This window comes from Oncorhynchus keta, chromosome 4 (genome assembly GCF_023373465.1).
Source record: "Oncorhynchus keta strain PuntledgeMale-10-30-2019 chromosome 4, Oket_V2, whole genome shotgun sequence".
NCBI lineage: Eukaryota > Metazoa > Chordata > Actinopteri > Salmoniformes > Salmonidae > Oncorhynchus > Oncorhynchus keta.
The window spans coordinates 74,304,417-74,322,945 of NC_068424.1; the positions used below are offsets into that span (position 1 = coordinate 74,304,417).

Sequence of the window (18,529 nt, forward strand, 5' to 3'; positions counted from 1 at the left end):
TACTCTCTGTTTAGGGCCAAATAGTATTCTAGTTTGCTCTGTTTTTTTGCAAGTTCTTTCCAATGTGTCAAGTAATTATCTTTTTATTTTCTCATGATTTGGTTGGGTCTAATTGTGTTGCTGTCCTGGGGCTCTGTGGGGTGTGTTTGTGTTTGTGAACAGAGACCCAGGACCAGCTTGCTTAGGGGACTCTTCTCCAGGTTCATCTCTCTGTAGGTGATGGCTTTGTTATGGAAAGTTTGGAAATCGCTTAAGTGGTTGTAGAATCAAACGGCTCTTTTCTGGATTTTGATCATTAGAGGGTATCGGCCTAATTCTGCTCTGCATGCATTTTTTGGTGTTTTACGTTGTACAAGGAGGATATTTTAGCAGAATTTTGCATGCAGAATCTCAATTTGGTGTTTGTCCCATTTTGTGAATTCTTGGTTGGACCCCAGCCATCACAACCATAAAGGTCAACGGGTTCTTTAACTGATTCAAGTATTTTTTTAGCCAGATCCTAATTGCTATGTCAAATTTTATGTTCCTTTTGATGTCATAGAAGGCCCTTCTGGCCTTGTCTCTCAGCTCGTGCTCTAGGGCAACGGTGTCTAGATGGAATTTGTGTTCGTGGTCTTGGCAACTGGACCTTTTTTGGAACACCATTGAGATTTACTGTCAGGGCCCAGGTCTGGCAGAATCTGTGCCGAAGATCTAGGTGCTGCTGTAGGTCCTCCTTGGTTGGGGACAGAAGCACCAGATCATCAGCATACAATTGACATTTGACTTCAATATCTAGTAGGGTGAGGCTTGGTGCTGCAGACTGTCCTAGTGCCCTCGCCAATTGGTTGATAAACACTGCTCAAAAAAATAAAGGGAACACTAAAATAACACATCCTAGATCTGAATGAATTAAATATTCTTATTAAATACTTTTTTCTTTACATAGTTGAATGTTCTGACAACAAAATCACACAAAAATTATCAATGGAAAACAAATTTATCAACCCATGGAGGTCTGGATTTGGAGTCACACTCAAAATTAAAGTGAAAACCACACTACAGGCTGATCCAACTTTGATGTAATGTCCTTAAAACAAGTCAAAATGAGGCTCAGTAGTGTGTGTGGCCTCCACGTGCCTGTATGACCTCCCTACAACGCCTGGGCATGCTCCTGATGAGCTGGCGGATGGTCTCCTGAGGAATCTCCTCCCAGACCTGGACTAAAGCATCCGCCAACCCCCCATAGTCTGTGGTGCAACGTGGCATTGGTGGATGGAGCGAGACATGATGTCCCAGATGTGCTCAATTGGATTCAGGGCTGGGGAACGGGCGGGCCAGTCCATAGCATCAATACCTTCCTCTTGCAGGAACTGCTGACACAGCCACATGAGGTCTAGCATTGTCTTGCATTAGGAGGAACCCAGGGCCAACCGCACCAGCATATGGTCTCACAAGGGGTGTGAGGATCTCATCTCGGTATCTAATGGCAGTCAGGCTACCTCTGGCGAGCACATGGAGGGCTGTGCGGCCCCCCAAAGAAATGCCACCCCACACCATGACTGACCCACCGCCAAACCGGTCATGCTGGAGGATGTTGCAGGCAGCAGAACGTTCTCCACGGTGTCGCCAGACTCTGTCACATCTGTCACATGTGCTCAGTGTGAACCTGCTTTCATCTGTGAAGAGCACAGGGCGCCAGTGGCGAATTTGACAATCTTGGTGTTCTCTGGCAAATGCCAAACGTCCTGCACGGTGTTGGGCTGTAAGCACAACCCCCACCTGTGGACGCCGGCCCTCATACCACCCTCATGGAGTCTGTTTCTGACCGTTTGAGCAGACACATGCACATTTGTGCTGCTGCTGGAGGTCATTTTGTAGGACTCTGGCAGTGCTGGCAGTGCTGGCAGTGCTGGCAGTGCTCCTGGCAGTGCTCCTCCTGCTCCTCCTTGCACAAAGGCGGAGGTAGCGGTCCTGCTGCTGGGTTGCTCCTACGGCCTCCTCCACGTCTCCTGATGTGGCCTGTCTCGTGGTAGCGCCTCCATGCTCTGGACACTACACTATGCTGGGGTGGCAGCGTAGCCTAGTGGTTAGAGCGTTGGACTAGTAACCGGAAGGTTGTGAGTTCAAACCCCCGAGCTGACAAGGTACAAATCTGTCGTTCTGCCCCTGAACAGGCAGTTAACCCACTGTTCCCAGGCCGTCATTGAAAATAAGAATATGTTCTTAACTGACTTGCCTGGTTAAATAAAGGTAAAAAAATAATTTTAAAAAAAGACAGCAAACCTTCTTGCCACAGCTCACATTGATGTGCCATCCTGGATGAGCTGCACGACCTGAGCCACTTGTGTGGGTTGTAGACTCTGTCTCATGCTACCACTAGAGTGAAAGCACCGCCAGCATTCAAAAGTGACCAAAACATCAGCCAGGAAGCATAGGAACTGTGGTCACCACCTGCATAACCACTCCTTTATTGGGGGTGTCTTGCTAATTGCCTATAATTTCCACCTGTTGTCTATTCCATTTGCACAACAGCATGTGAAATGTATTGTCAATCAGTGTTGCTTCCTAAGTGGACAGTCTGATTTCACAGAAGTGTGATTGACTCTGAGTTACATTGTGTTGTTTAAGTGTTCCCTTTATTTTTTTGAGCAGTGTATATTTTGAAGAAGGTGGGGGTGTAAGCTACATCACTGTCTCACCACCCGGCCCTGTGGAAATAAATGTGTGTGTTTTTTTGCAAATTATAACCACACACTTGTTGTTTGTGTACATAGATTTTATAATGTTGGATGTTTTTCCCCCAACACCCCTTTCCATCAGTTTGTATAGCAGACCCTCATGCCAGATTGCGTCGAAAGCATCTTTGATATCAACAAACCATGAGGAGACTTTACCTTTGTTTTGGTTTGTTTGTCAATTAGGGTGTGGAGGTTGAATATGTGGTCTAACCTATGGTAATTTGGTACAAACCTTGAATAAGGGTTTCAATATTTGAGAAATTATTTCTATTTTTTTAAACATTTTGTCAGGAAATGCAGCTCTGTCTCAGGTTCTGCTGTGGTGCAGTGGTTGCACAGCCTTTCCTCTACAAACAGCCATGTTTCTTGTGTCTATCCTTCTCAATGGCAAGGCTTTGCTCACTGAGCCTGTACTTTGTCAAGGTTTTTCTAAGGTTTTTGTTCAGTAACCATGGTCAAATAGTTTGCCACGGTGTTCTGTGGATTCAGGGCCAGACAGCACTGCATTTAATTTGTGCTTGTGTTTGTGTTTCCCAATAAGTCATGTCGTTTTGTTCAGTACCACCTGGATGAGGGAACTCTTTTCTTTGCTCAGCTCTTGGCATTGCAGGGCTTGGTAATGATATGAGAGGGGGTCACTGTATTTTAGATGTTTCCAAAACTTAGTTGCTCTTTTTTGAGTTTGTATTATTAGTGGATATTGGCCTAATTCTGCCCTGCATGCATTGTTTGTAGTTTTCCTCTGGATAATCTTACAGATCTCTGCATGCAGGGTTTAAATGGGGTGTTTGTTCCAGTCTGGGAAATCTTGTTTTGCAAGTGGACCCCACACCTCATTGCCATAAAGTGCAATTGGTTCAATGACACAGCCAAATTTGAATAGGTATTTCAATTTGAATTTGTTTTTTAATGGCGTAGAATGTCATTAAATGCCATAAATCTCAGTTATTCACTGCCTCATTAATTTATTTTACCTTTATTTTACTAGGCAAGTCAGTTAAGAACAAATTCTTATTTTCAATGACAGCCTAGGAACAGTGGGTTAACTGCCTGTTCAGGGGCAGAACGACAGATTTGTACCTTGTCAGCTCAGGGATTTGAACTTGCAACCTTTCGGTTAGTAGTCCAAAGCTCTAACCACTAGGCTACCCTAGTGTTCAGTTGAGTTTATTTTTAAACCTAAGTAATTGTAGTGTGTGCAGTACTCTATATATTTTGTACCAATTGAGAACTTTGGTCTAATTCCTCTCTCTCTCTCTCTCTCTCTCTCTTTCTCTCTCTCTCTCTCTCTCTCTCACACACTTTGCCTTTCTCCCTATCTCACTCTCTCCAGGTTTGTCCCGAGGTGTAGTACCACAGCTGTCAGCTGGGGAGAGAGAGGGAGAGAAAGAGAGAGAGAGGGGGGAGAGAGAGAGAAAGTAAGGGAAGCTAGAGAGAGCAATACATCTGGAGGCCTCTCCAACATGTGTAGTGTTGCTCCTGTCTCCTTCAGCTGAGCAACGTTAGTGCACTATATAGGGAATAGTGTCCATAGGGCTCTGATGATACTAGTGCACTATATAGGGAATAGGGTGCCATTTGGGAAGTAGGACAAGCCTTATGGTAATGAGGGATCCAGAGACCAACATAAATCATCAGAGAGAGAGGAAATACAGACACAGATTAAAATGTCATGTACATTTCTCCATAACACAGATTAAAATGTCATGTACATTTCTCCATAACACAGATTAAAATGTCATGTACATTTCTCCATAACACAGATTAAAATGTCATGTACCTTTCTTCATAACCGAGATTAAAATGTCATGTACATTTCTCCATAACACAGATTAAAATGTCATGTACATTTCTCCATAACACAGATTAAAATGTCATGTACCTTTCTTCATAACCGAGATTAAAATGTCATGTACATTTCTCCATAACACAGATTAAAATGTCATGTACATTTCACCATAAAACATATTAAAATGTCATGTACATTTCTCCATAACACAGATTAAAATGTCATGTACCTTTTCCCATAACACAGATTAAAATGTCATGTACCTTTTCCCATAACACAGATTAAAATGTCATGTACCTTTTCCCATAACACAGATTAAAATGTCATGTACCTTTTCCCATAACACAGATTAAAATGTCATGTACCTTTCTCCATAACACAGATTAAAATGTCATGTACCTTTTCCCATAACACAGATTATAATGTCATGTACCTTTCTCCATAACACAGATTAAAATGTCATGTACCTTTTCCCATAACACAGATTATAATGTCATGTACCTTTTCCCATAACACAGATTATAATGTCATGTACCTTTCTCCATAACACAGATTAAAATGTCATGTACATTTCTCCATAACACAGATTAAAATGTCATGTACCTTTTCCCATAACACAGATTAAAATGTCATGTACCTTTTCCCATAACACAGATTAAAATGTCATGTACCTTTTCCCATAACACAGATTAAAATGTCATGTACCTTTTCCCATAACACAGATTAAAAATGTACCTTTTCATGTACCATGTACCTTTTCCCATAACACAGATTAAAATGTCATGTACCTTTTCCCATAACACAGATTATAATGTCATGTACCTTTTCCCATAACACAGATTAAAATGTCATGTACCTTTTCCCACGTAACTTAGGAAGTGTTTATTAGGAAGAAGAACAGACTGTTAAACATGCTCCCAGAGTTTTAACGTACCTTTGGGAGTGTTTATTAGGAAGAAGAACAGACTATTAAACATGCTCCCAGAGTTTTAACGTAACTTAGGAAGTGTTTATTAGGAAGAAGAACAGACTGTTAAACATGCTCCCAGAGTTTTAACGTAACTTAGGAAGTGTTTATTAGGAAGAAGAACAGACTGTTAAACATGCTCCCAGAGTTTTAACGTACCTTTGGGAGTGTTTATTAGGAAGAAGAACAGACTATTAAACATGCTCCCAGAGTTTTAACGTACCTTTGGGAGTGTTTATTAGGAAGAAGAACAGACTATTAAACATGCTCCCAGAGTTTTAACGTAACTTAGGAAGTGTTTATTAGGAAGAAGAACAGACTGTTAAACATGCTCCCAGAGTTTTAACGTACCTTAGGAAGTGTTTATTAGGAAGAATAACAGACTGTTAAACATGCTCCCAGAGTTTTAACGTACCTTAGGAAGTGTTTATTAGGAAGAATAACAGACTGTTAAACATGCTCCCAGAGTTTTAACGTACCTTAGGAAGTGTTTATTAGGAAGAATAACAGACTGTTAAACATGCTCCCAGAGTTTTAACGTACCTTAGGAAGTGTTTATTAGGAAGAATAACAGACTGTTAAACATGCTCCCAGAGTTTTAACGTAACTTAGGAAGTGTTTATTAGGAAGAAGAACAGACTGTTAAACATGCTCCCAGAGTTTTAACGTAACTTAGGAAGTGTTTATTAGGAAGAAGAACAGACTGTTCAACATGCTCCCAGAGTTTTAACGTAACTTAGGAAGTGTTTATTAGGAAGAAGAACAGACTGTTAAACATGCTCCCAGAGTTTTAACGTAACTTAGGAAGTGTTTATTAGGAAGAAGAAATGCTGAATTTCTGGAGCTCTGAAAGACAACAGGCCTAACTTAATTAACAACTTATTCACAGTTGAACAATCTTAGTCTCACTGTGTCAGTGTGAGTACCAGCTTGTGGCCTGCTGAGACAGAAACGTGTTACTAAGCTAAATAACATCATGTTGATCACAGATTAGAGGTGGTGTGTGTGTGTGTGTGTGTGTGTGTGTGTGTGTGTGTGTGTGTGTGTGTGTGTGTGTGTGTGTGTGTGTGTGTGTGTGTGTGTGTGTGTGTGTGTGTGTGTGTGTGTGTGTGTGTGTGTGTGTGTGTGTGTGTGTGTGTGACTGATGAGGGTCAGTGAGGTGACGTTTCGTCAGCTGTTTTGAGGTTTCCCAGGGAAGCTGTTTTACTAACACAACAAAAACACAACAAAAGAAATGCTGATATCGTAACACACGATCGTATGTTTGGCTGGATTTATGTGTGTGTGTGTGTGTGTGTGTGTGTGTGTGTGTGTGTGTGTGTGTGTGTGTGTGTGTGTGTGTGTGTGTGTGTGTGTGTGTGTGTGTGTGTGTGTGTGTGTGTGTGTGTGTGTGTGTGTGTGTGTGTGTGTGTGTGTGTGTGTGTGTGTGTGTGTGAGTGAGTGAGTGAGAGAGAGAGAGAGACATATCAGCCATCTATCTTGTACTGCTCTGAACAATAGCAGGATTATATTAATTCAACCTGGAAAAACACATTTGGTTTGGTACTTTGCCTCTCCCCTGTGATTGGCCATGGATCTGACAGATGAACAGTGGTAGTGTCTTTAACTTTGTCTTCACTGAGAGGTTCAGACCAGCCTATTAGAGCTGAAGGTTTTCTGCCCAAGATTAATGTCCTCCTCTCTCTCTCCTCAATCTTCCTTTCTCCTTCTCCTCTATCTTTCTCTCTATCTTTCTCTCTCTCTCTCTCTCTCTCTCTCTCTCTCTCTCTCTCTCTCTCTCTCTCTCTCTCTCTCTCTCTCTCTCTCTCTCTCTCTCTCTCTCTCTCTCTCTCAATTCAATTCAATTCAAGGGGCTTTATTGGCATGGGGAAACATGTGTTAACATTGCCAAAGCAAGTGAGGTAGATAATATACAAAAGTGAAATAATAAACAATAAAAATGAACTCTCTCTGTCTTCCTCTCACATTTTCTTCCCTTCCCTTTGTTCAGCAACAGGTTTCAGTCTCCAAAGCTTTACAACTGGTTTGTGTTAACACCTGTTGAACCGGCACGTACGGTATACCTTACACACACATCCATGAAATATCCCCCTAAAACTTGAAACGGGAGGTCTCATACATAGTCAAACCCACATAGGCTCTGATACAATCCTCTCTTTTGCAGAGGAAAGTCTGTATAAGTGTAGGATCTTAATTTGATCACCCTGTTGCAGTAGAACTTTCCTGCAATGAGGACATTTAAAACTTGTAGTGTATTGAAGGTTAAAAAAGGCTTTTGAAGTTTGTAATTTCCCTTATGTATCAACCCCTATAAAAATGTCCATTCATTATCATCCTCAAAATAATTCACACTTCCTGTTGCTGCACGATTCTTCTGCTGCTGTAGGAAACGGGCTCAAATTAAGATCCTACATCTGTATGGTATGAAAATCATTCTGATTGGTTGAGAAGTAAGGGCTTTGCCAGTGGCCTTGATTGATTTGAACCATTGATTTTAGACATTACAGAAAGTTGTTCTCGCTCAGAAGTAGTTTCAGACTCTTTTCAGATGCCTGTGTTGGCCCATCTCATAGATTGCATCCCAAATGGAATCCTATTCCCTATAAAGTACACTACTTTTGACCTGAGCCCTGGTCAAAAGTAGTGCTCTATTTTGGGAATAGGGTGCAATTTGGGACACAGCCATACACACTGTAGTACAGATGTCCTCTGGTTCACCAGCTGTGAAGGTTTGATAATCATTATCATTCTTTCTTTCTTTTCTGGGATTGAAATGTTGTCCAGTGAATATGAGAGATGCTATTGTTCCTCCCTGCAAGGCTATCCTGTTCTCTCCCTTGGCTGCTGTGGTCTGATTAGAACCTTGGATCTGGGTCCAACTCGCTGCCCTGGGAGAATCCACCCCAATCCAGAACCATCCTCCCTCTGAGCATTCTGGTATACTCTGTCTCTATCACGCACACACACACACACACGCACGCACGCACGCACGCACGCACACGCACACATAGTGAGTGGTTGTGGCAGGGCTGGTTTGGCTGACGCCTGCGGAGAAGAGAGATCTTTACTGAGCATGCAGCATCCATCTGTGGCTGAGCCTTTGTGATGGGAGGCAGCTGGCTGTGTGTGTGTGTGTGCGTGCGTGCGTGCATGTGTGTGCGTGTGCGTGCATACGTGAAAAAGAGAGAGTGTGAGGGTGTGTGTGTCGCGGCGATGGGAGGGGAGGAACAGGGGAAGAATGAGCTCTCTGTGTGTGAGGGTCACAGAGCAACCTCAGGACCAGGACTATACACTGACTGAAACACCCATCTCTCTCTCTCTCTCTTTCCTTTCTCTCCTCTCTCTCTCTCTCTCTCTCTCTCTCTCTCTCTCTCTCTCTCTCTCTCTCTCTGTCTCTCTCTCTCTCTCTCTCTCTCTCTCTCTCTCTCTCTCTCTCTCTCTCTCTCTCTCTCTCTCTCTCTCTCTCTCTCTCTCTCTCTCTCTCTCTCTCTCTCTCTCTCTCTCTCTCTCTCTCTCTGTCTCTGTCTCTGTCTCTGTCTCTCTCTCTCTCTCTCTCTCTCTCTCTCTCTCTCTCTCTCTCTCTCTCTCTCTCTCTCTCTCTCTCTCTCTCTCTCTCTCTCTCTCTCTCTCTCTCTCTCTCTCTCCCTCCCTCCCTCTGTGTTGACCTGAGGAAAGCTGTTCATCCCCATGTGATAATGATTGGGTGTGTGTGTGTGTACTGTCAGTTTGAGATTGTTTGGGATGAGATGAGTCATGCTGAATGTGATTTTCACTTCATGCCAGCGAGAGTGAGTTAAGAGAGGGAAAGAAAGGGAGAGAGATAGAGGAGGGGGAGAAAGGGAGAGAGATAGAGGAGGGGGAGAAAGGGAGAGAGATAGAGGAGGGAAAGAAAGGGAGAGAGATAGAGGAGGGGGAGAAAGGGAGAGAGATAGAGGAGGGGGAGAAAGGGAGAGAGATAGAGAAAGGGCGAGAGATAGCGATGGGGAAAAAGGAAGAGAGTGTCTGTATTCACACTTTTAAAGCAGCACTTGGACTATATCTGTGACAGTCTGGGCTCTATTTGTGACAGTCTGGGCTCTATCTGTGACAGTCTGGGTTGTGTCTGTGACAGTCTGGGCTGTGTCTGTGACATTCTGGGCTCTGTCTGTGACAGTCTGGGCTCTATATGTGACAGTCTGGGCTGTGTCTGTGACAGTCTGAGCTCTATCTGTGACAGTCTGGGCTGTGTCTGTGACAGTCTGGGCTCTATCTCTGACATTCTGGGCTCTATCTGTGACAGTCTGGGCTCTATCTGTGACAGTCTGGGCTGTGTCTGTGATATCTTGATTTTACTCCCCTAATAGGAACAGTGAAGATGAGGAATATACAGTATCTTTGGGCAGCACTCTATTTTACGGCACATAATTAAATACATATTAAATAACATTAAAACCTGAGCTATGTTTGTGTCTCTGGGGTTTAAACCTTCTGCGCTCCAGTCTTTAACATGAGAGGGAGTATTTGGACACAACACAAGCCTGCGTATACGCTGGCCTGATGTCTAATTCAATCCAATAGCATTGATGTCTGTGTTTGACCCATAGAGATAGATAGAGGACACAACATTGTATACGTCCCATTATGGCGTCTGTGAGAGCATGGGAAGCTCCATTGAGGCCATCTCCATTTTGAAGTAGTACATTTTCTTCTTCTACTATTTATATGAGTTGATCAACAAACTGAACAGGTATAAAGTCAAGGTTGGCGATTTCCTGCCACCGACAGTTATGGAATGTTTGCTCATAAGTCAAATGAATTGGCTGATCCCTCCTGATGACCTGGATGGAATTATGTGATACTTCCTTCACCCATAGGAACGTGTAGGTAACATCCATCCTGTTGACTGCAACATGGCTAGGAACAGATGTGTGTGTCTGATTTTGGCAGTGTGTCAGCTCTCTGACTGTCTGTTTATTGTTTATGACATGGAAGGACATGTGAGTGTACACTCCGTGGTGTGTGTTTATGTCTGCTGTGTTTATGGAGTGTCGGGAGTTTCTTAATAACATCTTTACAGTGGCAGGGCACGGCTCGGGTCCATCGCAAACCAAGGGGACAAAACGTTCAGAAACTAAGCAACGTTTCCTCCTCTGGGGGATGTCAACCGTGGAGTGAGTCCCAAATGGCACCCTATTCCCTATCTACAGTCCATTGCACACATGTTGGTCCAAAGTAGTGAATATGGTACCATTTTAGACTATATAGAGATCAATATGTATTTCTTTATATTTTAGACATCATGTTTAATTATACAAATACATTTGACATCTGATTGATGTTCCCTCTCTCTGTGTTGGAACTGGTGCGGTCCATACTGATTGATATCAATTAGGCCAAGCTGTACTGAAGTCTATGATGACAGTAGATATGGCATAACGAGCCACATCTACAGTAGTACCTCCAGGCTGCTTACCAGTTACCAGGCTCTATACCTCCATACCCATGTCTAACTCACAGGGCTTTACCTACATGTGCTCTATACCTCCATACCCATGTCTAACTCACAGGGCTTTACCTACATGTGCTCTATACCTCCATACCCATGTCTAACTCACAGGGCTTTACCTACATGTGCTCTATACCTCCATACCCATGTCTAACTCACAGGGCTTTACCTACATGTGCTCTATACCTCCATACCCATGTCTAACTCACAGGGCTTTACCTACATGTGCTCTATACCTCCATACCCATGTCTAACTCACAGGGCTTTACCTAAATGTGCTCTATACCTCCATACCCATGTCTAACTCACAGGGCTTTACCTAAATGTGCTCTATACCTCCATACCCATGTCTAACTCACAGGGCTTTACCTAAATGTGCGCTTTACCTCCATACCCATGTCTAACTCACAGGGCGTTACCTAAATGTGCTCTATACCTCCATACCCATGTCTAACTCACAGGGCTTTACCTAAATGTGCTATGTACCTCCATACCCATGTCTAACTCACAGGGCTTTACCTAAATGTGCTCTATACCTCCATACCCATGTCTAGCTCACAGGGCTTTAATTAAATGTGCTCTATACCTCCATACCCATGTCTAACTCACAGGGCTTTACCTAAATGTGCGCTTTACCTCCATACCCATGTCTAACTCACAGGGCGTTACCTAAATGTGCTCTATACCTCCATACCCATGTCTAACTCACAGGGCTTTACCTAAATGTGCTATGTACCTCCATACCCATGTCTAACTCACAGGGCTTTACCTAAATGTGCTCTATACCTCCATACCCATGTCTAGCTCACAGGGCTTTAATTAAATGTGCTCTATACCTCCATACCCATGTCTAACTCACAGGGCCTTACCTACATGTGCTCTATACCTCCATACCCATGTCTAACTCACAGGGCTTTACCTAAATGTGCTCTATACCTCCATACCCATGTCTAACTCACAGGGCTTTACCTAAATGTGCTCTGTACCTCCATACCCATGTCTAACTCACAGGGCTTTACCTAAATGTGCTCTATACCTCCATACCCATGTCTAACTCACAGGGCTTTACCTAAATGTGCTCTATACCTCCATACCCATGTCTAACTCACAGGGCTTTACCTAAATGTGCTCTATACCTCCATACCCATGTCTAACTCACAGGGCTTTACCTAAATGTGCTCTATACCTCCATACCCATGTCTAACTCACAGGGCTTTACCTAAATGTGCTCTATACCTCCATACCCATGTCTAACTCACAGGGCTTTACCTAAATGTGCGCTATACCTCCATACCCATGTCTAACTCACAGGGCGTTACCTAAATGTGCTCTATACCTCCATACCCATGTCTAACTCACAGGGCTTTACCTAAATGTACTATGTACCTCCATACCCATGTCTAACTCACAGGGCTTTACCTAAATGTGCTCTATACCTCCATACCCATGTCTAACTCACAGGGCTTTACCTAAATGTGCTCTATACCTCCATACCCATGTCTAACTCACAGGGCCTTACCTACATGTGCTCTATACCTCCATACCCATGTCTAACTCACAGGGCTTTACCTAAATGTGCTCTATACCTCCATACCCATGTCTAACTCACAGGGCTTTACCTAAATGTGCTCTGTACCTCCATACCCATGTCTAACTCACAGGGCTTTACCTAAATGTGCTCTATACCTCCATACCATGTCTAACTCACAGGGCTTTACCTAAATGTGCTCTATACCTCCATACCCATGTCTAACTCACAGGGCTTTACCTAAATGTGCTCTATACCTCCATACCCATGTCTAACTCACAGGGCTTTACCTAAATGTGCTCTATACCTCCATACCCATGTCTAACTCACAGGGCTTTACCTACATGTGCTCTGTACCTCCATACCCATGTCTAACTCACAGGGCTTTACCTACATGTGCTCTGTACTGCAGACTCATATTGAACTCACAGGGCCTTACCTAAATGTGCTCTGTACTGCAGACTCATATTGAACTCACAGGGCCTTACCTACATGTGCTCTGTACTGCAGACTCATATTGAACTCACAGGGCCTTACCTAAATGTGCTCTGTACTGCAGACTCATATTGAACTCACAGGGCCTTACCTAAATGTGCTCTGTACTGCAGACTCATATTGAACTCACAGGGCCTTACCTAAATGTGCTTTGTACTGCAGACTCATATTGAACTCACCGAGTTTATAGATATCCTGTTATGGTTCAGGTCTGTTTATAGATAACCTGTTATGGTTCAGGTATGTTTATAGATAACCTGTATGATTCAGGTCTGTTTATAGATAACCTGTTATGATTCAGGTCTGTTTATAGATAACCTGTTATGGTTCAGGTCTGTTTATAGATAACCTGTATGGTTCAGGTCTGTTTATAGATAACCTGTATGATTCAGGTCTGTTTATAGATAACCTGTTATGGTTCAGGTGTGTTTATAGATAACCTGTTATGGTTCAGGTCTGTTTATAGATAACCTGTTATGGTTCAGGTCTGTTTATAGATAACCTGTTATGGTTCAGGTCTGTTAATAGATAACCTGTTATGGTTCAGGTCTGTTTATAGATAATCTGTATGGTTCAGGTCTGTTTATAGATAACCTGTTATGGTTCAGGTCTGTTTATAGATAACCTGTTATGGTTCAGGTCTGTTTATAGATAATCTGTATGGTTCAGGTCTGTTTATAGATAATCTGTATGGTTCAGGTCTGTTTATAGATAACCTGTATGGTTCAGGTCTGTTTATAGATAACCTGTTATGATTCAGGTCTGTTTATAGATAACCTGTTATGATTCAGGTCTGTTTATAGATAACCTGTTATGGTTCAGGTCTTTTTATAGATAATCTGTATGGTTCAGGTCTGTTTATAGATAACCTGTTATGGTTCAGGTCTGTTTATAGATATCCTGTTATGGTTCAGGTCTGTTTATAGATAACCTGTTATGGTTCAGGTCTGTTTATAGATAACCTGTTATGGTTCAGGTCTGTTTATAGATAATCTGTATGGTTCAGGTCTGTTTATAGATAACCTGCTATGGTTCAGGTCTGTTTATAGATAACCTGTATGGTTCAGGTCTGTTTATAGATATCCTGTTATGGTTCAGGTCTGTTTATAGATAACATGTTATGGTTCAGGTCTGTTTATAGATAACCTGTATGGTTCAGGTCTGTTTATAGATAACCTGAATGATTCAGGTCTGTTTATAGATAACCTGTATGGTTCAGGTCTGTTTATAGATAACCTGTATGGTTCAGGTCTGTTTATAGATAACCTGTTATGGTTCAGGTCTGTTTATAGATAACCTGTTATGGTTCAGGTCTGTTTATAGATAACCTGTTATGGTTCAGGTCTGTTTATAGATAACCTGTTATGGTTCAGGTCTGTTTATAGATAACCTTTATGGTTCAGGTCTGTTTATAGATAACATTTATGGTTCAGGTCTGTTTATAGATAACCTGTTATGATTCAGGTCTGTTTATAGATAACCTGTTATGATTCAGGTCTGTTTATAGATAACCTGTTATGGTTCAGGTCTGTTTATAGATAACCTGTTATGATTCAGGTCTGTTTATAGATAACCTGTATGGTTCAGGTCTGTTTATAGATAACCTGTTATGGTTCAGGTCTGTTTATAGATAACCTGTTATGGTTCAGGTCTGTTTATAGATAACCTGTTTGGTTCAGGTCTGTTTATAGATAACCTGTTATGGTTCAGGTCTGTTTATAGATAACCTGCTATGGTTCAGGTCTGTTTATAGATAACCTGTATGGTTCAGGTCTGTTTATAGATAACCTGTTATGGTTCAGGTCTGTTTATAGATAACCTGTTATGGTTCAGGTCTGTTTATAGATAACCTGTTATGGTTCAGGTCTGTTTATAGATATCCTGTATGGTTCAGGTCTGTTTATAGATAACCTGTTATGGTTCAGGTCTGTTTATAGATAACCTGTTATGGTTCAGGTCTGTTTATAGATAACCTGTATGGTTCAGGTCTGTTTATAGATAACCTGAATGATTCAGGTCTGTTTATAGATAACCTGTATGGTTCAGGTCTGTTTATAGATAACCTGTATGGTTCAGGTCTGTTTATAGATAACCTGTTATGGTTCAGGTCTGTTTATAGATAACCTGAATGATTCAGGTCTGTTTATAGATAACCTGTTATGATTCAGGTCTGTTTATAGATAACCTGTTATGGTTCAGGTCTGTTTATAGATAACCTGTTATGGTTCAGGTCTGTTTATAGATAACCTGTTATGGTTCAGGTCTGTTTATAGATAACCTGTTATGGTTCAGGTCTGTTTATAGATAACCTGTTATGGTTCAGGTCTGTTTATAGATAACCTGTTATGGTTCAGGTCTGTTTATAGATAACCTGTTATGGTTCAGGTCTGTTTATAGATAACCTGTTATGGTTCAGGTCTGTTTATAGATAATCTGTATGGTTCAGGTCTGTTTATAGATAATCTGTATGGTTCAGGTCTGTTTATAGATAACCTGTATGGTTCAGGTCTGTTTATAGATAACCTGTTATGGTTCAGGTCTGTTTATAGATAACCTGTTATGATTCAGGTCTGTTTATAGATAACCTGTTATGATTCAGGTCTGTTTATAGATAACCTGTTATGGTTCAGGTCTTTTTATAGATAATCTGTATGGTTCAGGTCTGTTTATAGATAACCTGTTATGGTTCAGGTCTGTTTATAGATAACCTGTTATGGTTCAGGTCTGTTTATAGATAACCTGTTATGGTTCAGGTCTGTTTATAGATAACCTGTTATGGTTCAGGTCTGTTTATAGATAACCTGTTATGGTTCAGGTCTGTTTATAGATAACCTGTATGGTTCAGGTCTGTTTATAGATAACCTGTTATGGTTCAGGTCTGTTTATAGATAACCTGTTATGGTTCAGGTCTGTTTATAGATAACCTGTTATGGTTCAGGTCTGTTTATAGATAACCTGTTATGATTCAGGTCTGTTTATAGATAACCTGTTATGGTTCAGGTCTGTTTATAGATAACCTGTTATGGTTCAGGTCTGTTTATAGATAACCTGTATGGTTCAGGTCTGTTTATAGATAACCTGTTATGGTTCAGGTCTGTTTATAGATAACATGTTATGGTTCAGGTCTGTTTATAGATAACCTGTTATGGTTCAGGTCTGTTTATAGATAATCTGTTATGGTTCAGGTCTGTTTATAGATAACCTGTTATGATTCAGGTCTGTTTATAGATAACCTGTTATGGTTCAGGTCTGTTTATAGATAACCTGTTATGATTCAGGTCTGTTTATAGATAACCTGTATGGTTCAGGTCTGTTTATAGATAACCTGTTATGGTTCAGGTCTGTTTATAGATAACCTGTTATGGTTCAGGTCTGTTTATAGATAACCTGTTATGGTTCAGGTCTGTTTATAGATAACCTGTTATGGTTCAGGTCTGTTTATAGATAACCTGTTATGGTTCAGGTCTGTTTATAGATAACCTGTTATGGTTCAGGTCTGTTTATAGATAACCTGTTATGGTTCAGGTCTGTTTATAGATAACCTGTTATGGTTCAGGTCTGTTTATAGATAACCTGTTATGGTTCAGGTCTGTTTATAGATAACCTGTTATGGTTCAGGTCTGTTTATAGATAACCTGTTATGGTTCAGGTCTGTTTATAGATAACCTGTTATGGTTCAGGTCTGTTTATAGATAACCTGTTATGGTTCAGGTCTGTTTATAGATAACCTGTTATGGTTCAGGTCTGTTTATAGATAACCTGTTATGGTTCAGGTCTGTTTATAGATAACCTGTTATGGTTCAGGTCTGTTTATAGATAACCTGTTATGGTTCAGGTCTGTTTATAGATAACCTGTATGGTTCAGGTCTGTTTATAGATAACCTGTTATGGTTCAGGTCTGTTTATAGATAACCTGTTATGGTTCAGGTCTGTTTATAGATAACCTGTTATGGTTCAGGTCTGTTTATAGATAACCTGTTATGGTTCAGGTCTGTTTATAGATAACCTGTTATGGTTCAGGTCTGTTTATAGATAACCTGTTATGGTTCAGGTCTGTTTATAGATAACCTGTTATGGTTCAGGTCTGTTTATAGATAACCTGTATGGTTCAGGTCTGTTTATAGATAACCTGTTATGTTCAGGTCTGTTTATAGATAACCTGTATGGTTCAGGTCTGTTTATAGATAACCTGTTATGGTTCAGGTCTGTTTATAGATAACCTTATGGTTCAGGTCTGTTTATAGATAACCTGTTATGATTCAGGTCTGTTTATAGATAACCTGTTATGGTTCAGGTCTGTTTATAGATAACCTGTTATGGTTCAGGTCTGTTTATAGATAACCTGTTATGGTTCAGGTCTGTTTATAGATAACCTGTTATGGTTCAGGTCTGTTTATAGATAACCTGTTATGGTTCAGGTCTGTTTATAGATAACCTGTTATGGTTCAGGTCTGTTTATAGATAACCTGTTATGGTTCAGGTCTGTTTATAGATAACCTGTTATGGTTCAGGTCTGTTTATAGATAACCTGTTATGGTTCAGGTCTGTTTATAGATAACCTGTTATGGTTCAGGTCTGTTTATAGATAACCTGTTATGGTTCAGGTCTGTTTATAGATAACCTTTATGGTTCAGGTCTGTTTATAGATAACCTTTATGGTTCAGGTCTGTTTATAGATAACCTGTTATGATTCAGGTCTGTTTATAGATAACCTGTTATGATTCAGGTCTGTTTATAGATAACCTGTTATGGTTCAGGTCTGTTTATAGATAACCTGTTATGGTTCAGGTCTGTTTATAGATAACCTGTTATGGTTCAGGTCTGTTTATAGATAACCTGTATGGTTCAGGTCTGTTTATAGATAACCTGTTATGGTTCAGGTCTGTTTATAGATAACCTGTTATGGTTCAGGTCTGTTTATAGATAACCTGTTATGGTTCAGGTCTGTTTATAGATAATCTGTATGGTTCAGGTCTGTTTATAGATAACCTGCTATGGTTCAGGTCTGTTTATAGATATCCTGTATGGTTCAGGTCTGTTTATAGATAACCTGTTATGGTTCAGGTCTGTTTATAGATAACCTGTATGGTTCAGGTCTGTTTATAGATAACCTGAATGATTCAGGTCTGTTTATAGATAACCTGTATGGTTCAGGTCTGTTTATAGATAACCTGTATGGTTCAGGTCTGTTTATAGATAACCTGTATGGTTCAGGTCTGTTTATAGATAACCTGTTATGGTTCAGGTCTGTTTATAGATAACCTGTTATGGTTCAGGTCTGTTTATAGATAACCTGTTATGGTTCAGGTCTGTTTATAGATAACCTGTTATGGTTCAGGTCTGTTTATAGATAACCTTTATGGTTCAGGTCTGTTTATAGATAACCTTTATGGTTCAGGTCTGTTTATAGATAACCTGTTATGATTCAGGTCTGTTTATAGATAACCTGTTATGATTCAGGTCTGTTTATAGATAACCTGTTATGGTTCAGGTCTGTTTATAGATAACCTGTTATGGTTCAGGTCTGTTTATAGATAACCTGTAT

General features: G+C 40.9%; 1 protein-coding gene and 1 long non-coding RNA gene across 53 annotated transcripts in view; one reads left to right on the forward strand and one right to left on the reverse strand.

Moving 5' to 3' along the window:
- The window catches only part of LOC118384065 (ephrin-B1-like), a 189,086-nt gene that overhangs the window by 53,394 nt on the left and 117,163 nt on the right, over positions 1 to 18,529 (forward strand). The gene's annotated exons all lie outside the window — the stretch shown is intronic.
- On the reverse strand, positions 4,090 to 5,374 carry LOC127928526 (uncharacterized). 3 transcript variants are annotated; one of them, XR_008131471.1, is made up of 4 exons: positions 5,332 to 5,372; positions 5,264 to 5,297; positions 5,113 to 5,214; positions 4,090 to 4,874 (listed from the first exon to the last, which is right to left on the reverse strand). It is a non-coding gene; the product is annotated as an uncharacterized LOC127928526 (long non-coding RNA). The 3 variants fall into 3 exon arrangements; XR_008131470.1 differs by lacking the exon at positions 5,264 to 5,297 and having other exon boundaries at positions 5,332 to 5,374; XR_008131469.1 differs by having other exon boundaries at positions 5,264 to 5,373.